The sequence below is a fragment of the Tupaia chinensis genome, unplaced genomic scaffold (genome assembly GCF_000334495.1).
Source record: "Tupaia chinensis unplaced genomic scaffold, TupChi_1.0 Scaffold000002_1, whole genome shotgun sequence".
Classification (NCBI taxonomy): domain Eukaryota; kingdom Metazoa; phylum Chordata; class Mammalia; order Scandentia; family Tupaiidae; genus Tupaia; species Tupaia belangeri.
In genome coordinates this window covers 3,421,054-3,429,767 of record NW_006159428.1, presented here as the reverse complement: position 1 = coordinate 3,429,767, position 8,714 = coordinate 3,421,054, and positions in this window count along the sequence as shown.

The following is an 8,714-nucleotide window of genomic DNA, read 5'->3' as shown; positions in this document are numbered from 1 at the left end:
CTCCTTTGTGGCAAGTAGTTAAGTTTTTTTTGGTGTAGAATCCATATCCCCTGAATTCTAACGAAGTGGGAGAGTGTGGTGTATCGGCCCAATACCAAATGCAGGAACAGCAGAGAACCTGATCTTTTGTCTCACTTTTGAGAAGAATTAGGGGAACCAGCAGTTAGTGTAATGGCTATGTCGCTGGACTCACACGTAGTCGACCGCGGTTCGCGTCTCGGACCTGGTGGTTTAAAACTCACGCCGGGCACGTGTGCATGTGTGCCCAGGATCCCGAGAGGAGAATGGAGAAGGGATTGCAGCGTGACCATCCCCCCTGGGGGGTGATTTCTCGCTTTCTGTTTCTATGTCTCTCTCTGTCTGGAGAGCACACGCACCCTATAGTGAAAACCTCTAAAAAAAAAAAAAAAGAAAACAAAGAAAGAGAAGAATTAGAACACAGAGGAACAAAAGGGATAACGAAAGAGAGTTCATTGACAAAGAGGAATGCTTCCAGGAAGCAGGAAGAGGTCCCAGAAAAGGGGTTGCCAAGGAGGAGCTAAGGCGAGAGGTTTAATCCCAAGGAGAGACTTGTGCGTGCGTTTTCCTCCTGAGGGTTCCGTGCTAGTCAGGTATGTCACACCATACATTTAGGGAGCTGTACATTTAGAGAACTTCTGGTAAATGATTTTCCAAGTCTTTGTCTGAGACCATTATCTAGAGGTCCATGTTTGCCTGAGTCTCTGTTTGAGAGCTTTGGGGCTAAAAACTTATTATCTAGGTTCCGGAATGTAATGGGGACATGGGAAAAGCCACCCCAGGTGGATCCTTGCATTCACACAAGCTGCTTATATGTTGTGAGCAAGTGGTTTCTAGGCAACCTTGACTATTGGGTCTCTACCTTTGGGTCTTGTGTTCTGACTCCCTGTGTCTCAGGGTTCTATCTCCTATCGCACTAGTCCACTGTCTTTTACCTCTGTGAGGCATTAATTAGTGATATAAATGAAATAAGAAAGCTGACTGGGAAACGCGTTACATTGTTCCTCTGTTCGAATCTTGTTTTCTAATTCCCAGAGGATGTGTGCACTCAGAGAGAGAAACAGAGACAGGGAGAGAGAGAGAAAGCAACCCCCAATGGGGCATAGTCATGCTGTAATCCCTTCTTCTCCATTTCTCCCCTTGTCTTTCAGGATTTGGGGCATACACACATGGCCAGCATGTTATACAAGCCACCAGGGCTGGGATTCAAACTGTGGTTGGCCATGTGGGATCTGGCTACCTGAACTACTAGTTCCTAGGGCTGGCCTGTATTTTTGAGACTTTTTCTATAGGGCCCGTGTGCTTGCTGGAGAGAAAGAGAGACAGAAAGCAATAAATCACCCCGCAAGGGGATGGCCACATCACAATCTCTTCTCCATGCTCCTCTCAGGATTTGGGGCATGTACACACAAATGCCCGACATGAACTTTAAGCTGCCGGGTTTGAGACTTGACTGCCGTTGAATACGTGGGAGTCAGCAATGTTACCATTAGGCCATCTGCTGGTCCCTGTATTGCAATCTTTTTGCAGCTAAATCATTCTCTCTTTTTTTGTGAGAATTTATTTTTTTCAGAATATGACTTTTATCTGCTTTTAGTTCCCATAATTTTCCAAAGGCTGCAATTACATCACACCAGCAGCATGAAATACTTGCTAGACATTTTGGGTGAGCTAGATGTACAGTTCTGGAGTATAAGGAAGCACACCTTCATAAACATGGCAATATTCACTACGGGATGTATAGAACAGTAGACTATCTGATACTAATGATGAAATCTTAGGGGAAAAAGTATGCACATCCAGGTAAAAAATGCATATGATAGTACTCTTTTTAGAGTTGATTGAAATTCTGATTACTTATTTTATTTTCTAATTACTTAATTCCTTTGTATTTTAGTGACCTTTAAATAGGCATTAAGAAAAGCTGATAAAATGTCCTTTCAAAGAAAGTTAAAAATCAATATAAAGTTAAGAGTGCCTAGTACATAGAAGGCATACATTTTTTTGTAGTGAAATTACTTTCATCTCTCTTTGTGGATATATTTTATGACAAAAAATGTCAAAAACATAGAATATTATTAAGGAAATCAAGTTTAAGTAGAAGAACAAAAGTTATTCTATAGAATTATACTTTTCTTTGCTTAGTGTTTGAGACCATATGAGTAATATTAATCATTGCTTTCCATGTACATATTGTACCTAGTATTAGATGTGTATAGGATCTATTTTTTTTTTTTGAGAGGGTTTTTGGTATAGGGCATATGCGCTGGCCAGACAGACAGAGACATAGAGACAGAAAGCGAGAAATCACCCCCCAGGGGGGATGGTCATGCCACAATCCCTTCTCCTCCATTCTCCTCTCAGGATCTTGGGCACGCACACACACACGCCCAGCATGAGTTTTAAGCCACTGGGTCTGGGACGCGACCCGCGGTCAACTACGTGTGAGTCCAGTGACATAGCCATTACGCTAACTGCTGGTTCCCAGGGTCTATTAATTATGGAAATATTTGTTATAAAATTCAGCTGATAGGTTAAAATAAAATTAATTAACAAGATGTAAAAATATATACATGTTTTTATTCATTCATAATGTCTCATTGTTACTCAGTACTATCCTTCATATACGTAAATTATGTAAAATATTTACCATAAGCCATTATTTTTCACAAATACTATGTAAATATTACAGTACATATAAAGTGCACTTATCTTATTTGTACACAGGCAGAAAGATCTGGGAATTGTCTGATCTATAGTTATTGAAATCTAAGTGGCTATTGCCATTATTTAATAAATCAAAGTTAATGATAATATATTATAAAGTCCAATCTAATAAAAAAAGCAAAACTGCTTATAATACGATGTAACTAGTCATCAGATCCAGAAGACCCATAGCATCTGAGTGATACATTGTCATCTGCATCCACTTTGAGATCCTTTCTTTCCCTTATCCTCATCAAATGCTTTCTCTTTTCATGTACTCTACTATTATTTTTTTTTAGAGATTTTTCCTACAGGGCATGTTCACTTGCTGGAGAGATAGAGAGGGACAGAGAGAGAAAGCAAGAAATAACTCTCCGGGGGGGATGGCCATGCCACAATCCCTTCTCCTACATTCTCCTTTTGGGATCTTGGGCACACATGCACAAGTGCCTTGCATGAGTTTTAAACTACCGTGTTCAGGACTTGAACTGTGGTCAACTATGTGAGATTCCAGCAACATAACCTTTATGCCATCTACTGGTCCCATCTTGTACTTTATTATTTTAAATCTTCTCTTTCTCCAGACTTGTTTCCTCTACCTCCTGGTGGCCCTTTAATATATTGCATATGACTATTTCTCTAGTGCTAGGCTACACAAAAAGAATTAAGAGTCTATGAGTATCAATAACCATGTCTTTAATTAATAGATCAATTTCTAAATACTAAAATGTTCATAAAATATAACATTTATTTATTTTTCCTTATTTTTATTGCCAGAGGTTGGTTGTACTCCTGAGAGAGAGAGAATGAAAAAGAGAGGAAGAAAGCACTCCTTAATGGGGCTTAGTCATGCTGCAATTTCTTCTCCATTTTTCCCTCCTGTATGATTTTAGGCATGTGCACACATATGCCTAGAGTGCTTCTCAATTTGCTAGGACAGGGATTCAATCCTGGTTACCCATGAGGGATCCAACTCCCTTAACTACTAGGCCATGGGGCTGACCCAATGTATATTAATACCTATATGTTAATGTATAATGTAAGTGAAACATGCTTATGTATAAATATTGTAAATTCAAGAATAAATATGTACTTTTCACATTCTAACACAATTGTAAAGAAATTAACTTATCTGGAACAAACACATGCATAATTGAGTCTAACTAAATTACAAAAAAAGGTAATTATAAGGAAACCAATTCCTCATACAGTCATTAAATATCTTAGAAAATAAGTCAAAAAGCTTAGAAAACAGAGAGGTAGTTTAAGAGTCTGCCAAAAAAGAAAAATGAATGAATAGTTGGGTCCCCATTCTCTGTTCCCAGGTAACCAGATGATTACCATCATAACTCATCTTCCAAGAGACTAGAAGTTTGTTTTCCAGACATTTTGAATGAGAAGGACTATCAACTCAGGCAGAGGAATTTTACGAGAGACTAAGGGCAAACAGGAAAAATTAATGCACGTTGTATATGGAACTGTCAGTTTTTCCGCTCCTTTCACTAACCTGCTCTTAGAATAACAAGAGATTAAGTGTTTGCCTTCTATCTGCCATCCTGCCATCTGTCCTTCTCTGACAAAACTTAATAGCCACAAGAAAACACATCTCCATAAAAGGTTCTTCAGAATCTTAATGTTCCACTGTAAAACCCACCAACTATAAACCACTGTGCATATAAACACAAACCAAAATCCCCAACTGTCTTAGTTCATTTTGTGCTGCTACAACAGAAAACCACATACTGGGTAATTTGTAACACATAGAAATTGATTTGCCACCAAATTCTGAAGGCTGGGAAATTCAAAATTAAGGGGCCATATTGAGTGAATGCCTTATTACTGTCTCATAAAATGATGAAAGGAATCACAGAGGTACAGGACAATGAGAAGAGACAGAGAAAGAGAGCGAAAGAAGGAGAGACAGAGAAAGTAAGAGATTTCACAATCTCAAGTCCTTTTATCACTGAAATTAATTCATTCATGAGGTACAGCCTTCATGATCTAAACGGCTCCCATTAGGTCCCAACACTGTTAAACTGGGGACTAAGTTTCCAACACATAAACTTTGGGGGACATATTCAAACCATAGCACTGACTTAATTCAAGTGTGGCATTCTTATTTCATTTCCCCTTTCTTTTTTGATTAAATCAGAAGTTAGATTTTATATATATATATATATATATATATATATATACATACATACACACACACACACACACATATATATAATCTAATATATATATATATTATTAAAATATTTAACACCATTTAACCCTTCTACTTCTTGCACTAATACTGTTATACCTTTGACTCAGCCTCTATTTCATATTTTATAAAATACTATTAGTAATATACATTATTTACCTTTGAAATACTATTTTATTTCTGCATTTTCTTTCTTCCACCAGGCATTAATTTTCCTCTGCTGAATAACTGCATTTATTATTTCATTTAATGCAGATTTAGTGGTCTAATTCTTTTAGTTTTTAATTCTTAAAAAAATTTATTTCAGCTTCATTTTGAAGAATAATTCATTGAGCCCAAAAATTTTTAGTTGGTTTTCTTTCCTTCCTGTAGAAATACCATTCTGCTGATTTAGTTAATTAGATGATTTTTAGTCTTGTTATTGATATGTGTTTCCTCTGGTTTTCTTATATGACTTTCTTCAGTTTTTAGACATTTTATTATAATATACCTGAAGTATAGCTTTAATAGTATTTATCTTGCTTAGTTTCCACTAAGTTTACTTGAATCCTTGAGTTGATATGTTTCATCACTTTTATATACTTCCAGCCTGTTATCTTTTCTTAACTATTATTTATTTATTAGTATATCATTTTAATTTTATATAAGGCACATGTGCACACCAGAGAGACAAAGAGAGAGGGCGAGAGAGAGAAAGTGAGAAAGCAAGTCGCTAGGGCTGGGACTCAAACCAAGGTCAGCCATGAGAGTCTAGCACCTTAACTACCACGCTACCTGCCAGCCCCAGTCTATTGTCTTTCAGTACTGCTTTTCCAGTTTCCCTTCTCCAATAGGAATTTCAATTGCCCAGATGCTCTTACGTTTGGCCTAGGTATGTCTTTCACAGGCTTTTCTCTTCTTTCAAATGTTTGGTTGTCTGTTTGTTTTTATTAGGGGTTTTTCTGTTGACAGGTTTTCTGTTCATTTACCTTGTTTCTATTGAACCCTATTTTCTCTCTTATTCAAAGACTTATTCAATTGGCTTATGTTAGTTTTCAGTGGAAAAATTCCCTTCTGACTATTTTTTTAAAAATAAATATTCTATTCCTTGATAACCCTTTCATTTTTAAACTTGTTTTTTACATTTTCTTCTTTTGTATGTATCATTATAGTTACAATAAGTTCCTATTAGCATCAATAACTGTTAGTTTGCTTTTTTTTTTAAAGTTTTTTGTCATACGATGCATGTGCTTGCTGGAGAGACAGAGAAAGACAGCAAGAGGGAAAGCGAGAAATCATTCCCTAGGAGGGAATGGCCATGTCATAATTCCTTCTCCTCCATTCTCCTTTTAGGATTTCGGGCACACATGCACACATTCCTGACGTGACTTTCAAGCCTCCAGATCCAGTACTCAAAGCATGGTTAACCATGTGGGAGTCCAGTGCCTTAACCACTGTGCTACCTGCTGGCCTCAGTCTTATCTTTTTTTTTTTTTTTTTTTTTGTTTTTTTTTTTTTTTTTGCCCCTTGGCAGTTTTTGCTATAGGGCGCGTGTGCTCACCGGACAGACAGAGAGAGACAGAAAGACAGAAAGCGAGAAATCACCCCCCAGCGGAGTGGTCATGCCACAATCCCTTCTCCTCCATTCTCCTCTCGGGATCTGGGGCATGCACGCACATGTGCCTGGCGTGAGTTTTAAGCCACCGGGTCCCGGACGCGAACCGCGGTCAGCTATGTGGGAGTTCAGCGACATAGCCATTACGCTAACTGCTGGTTCCCTCAGTCTTATCTTTTTAAATACCTACTGATTTTCATTAAATGTATATAAAAGTGATGAAACATATCAACTCAAGGATTCAAGTAAACTTAGTGGAAACTAAGCAAGATAAATACTATTAAAACTATTAAATGCTATTAATACTATTATGTATTTTTAAATGTTTCATCACTCTCCATCAGAATGGTTTCTGAATTCTACTGATAATCAGTGTGGTAACGCTGATCACATTAGTTACAGAACTGAGCTGAACTGACACTGGTTCATGTTTTGGTGATAATTAGACTACTCTGAATCATCCCTCTTCCCAAAATGTTCCCTTCCAGAGCTTTCAGCAAAAATTCTGGATATAGTTATCTCCTCAGGAATGAGAGACTGCATGCATTGCTGCTCTAGTTTTCAGAAGTTATTGTCTCAGCTCTTTAGTTCTGCTTTCCTTGCTTCTTCAGAAATCAGCAAATGTCACAAGAAGGAAACTTTATGTAGACCCTTTCAAATTTTCATTTTCTCCTCTCACCCATTCAAAATGGAAAGTTTGGATAGTTTCTCTATCTAAGGAATCAGCTTTTATTTTTTTTTTGTAAAGTCCAAACTTTCAGAATTAACAGATGTCTCCCAAGATAAAAGCGTCTATAGGTCATAATTATTAATAAAATATTGTTAGTAGTATTTTTTACAGTCAGTATTCATTTACAGTTGTTTACCTTTGAAATAGCCCTGCACTTTAGCTTATCCATGATGAACTAATTTTCTTATGCTGAAGACATGACTTTATTAATTCATTTAATGCAGATTTGCTGGCTTAACTGGAAGTAAAGTTGAATTGGAAATGTCTCATCTCTCTGGAATTTTATCCATTGTAATCTTTTCTGCTTTCTCAATTCTCAGAAAATTTTAAAAACTCATCTAGCTTTTCTATTCATTCTAACTAGGAGCTTAAAATAAAATCACTCTATCCCACTAGACATGGAAAGTATATTGCCTAAATTTTACATGTTAATATGTAGTATATCAACTAGAATTTTGAAAAGGGGCAGAAATCTTTGTCCAAAACAGTGCTATTAAATTTAAGGAGTCCATTTTCAGAACAATCTGCATTAACCTGAGTCAGTTCAAAGTTATGGGAACAAGATGGAGTAGATAGGAGCAGGTAAATCTTGTGAAGAATAACTGAAAATGTTGGATATGTTTATACAAAGAGCAAAAACTTAAGGCAAGTCATGGCAACATAATAACCCAATTTAAATATTTAGATGCTTATCATATCAAGGAAAGATGATTTGTTTTGATTTAGAGAATATATTGAAATAAATAGAAGTGTTAAGGATAAAGATTTCATTGGAATAGTAGAAAATGATTTCAGGGATGAATAATATATTAGCAAATTTCCAAAGATTGGATATATTCAAGACGTTAAAAGATGATGCGCTAGAAATGTTCCGCCACGAATTGGAATGTCCAGCTGTATAATTTCTATGTACATTTTGAAGTTGGATTGCACAGCTTTGGGCCAGTCAGTGGTGCTGTGGTTAAAGTAGTTGGATCCCACATGACTGACTCAACGGCTTGAAAAACGCAGCAGGTGCACATGCACACATGCTCCAAATCCTGAAGGGAGAATGGAAGAGAAGGGATTGAGGCATGACTATACCCCATGAGGAAGTACTTTCTCACTTTTCCTATCTCTCTCTCTCCGTCTCTCTCTGGCAAGCATGTGCATCCTATAGCCAATTTAAAAACCTATATATTGTGAAGTTTTATCATATATATAGTGATTAATACTAATGATGGGCATGTCACAAGTATTTAAATGAATACATGAATTTCTAGGCTTTGACACTAAAATTCTATTTCAATAGTTTCCACTTAATCTTTTCCTCTATTTTTTTTAATTTATAATTATTGATGAGGCTTTTATTTTTTCAGTTTCTGTGACATATGTGTAAGTACATTTAATTTTTTATAACTTACGATAGGGAGCATATGCTTACATGTGTAAGGGAGAGTGAGATAAAGAGAGGAAGAAGA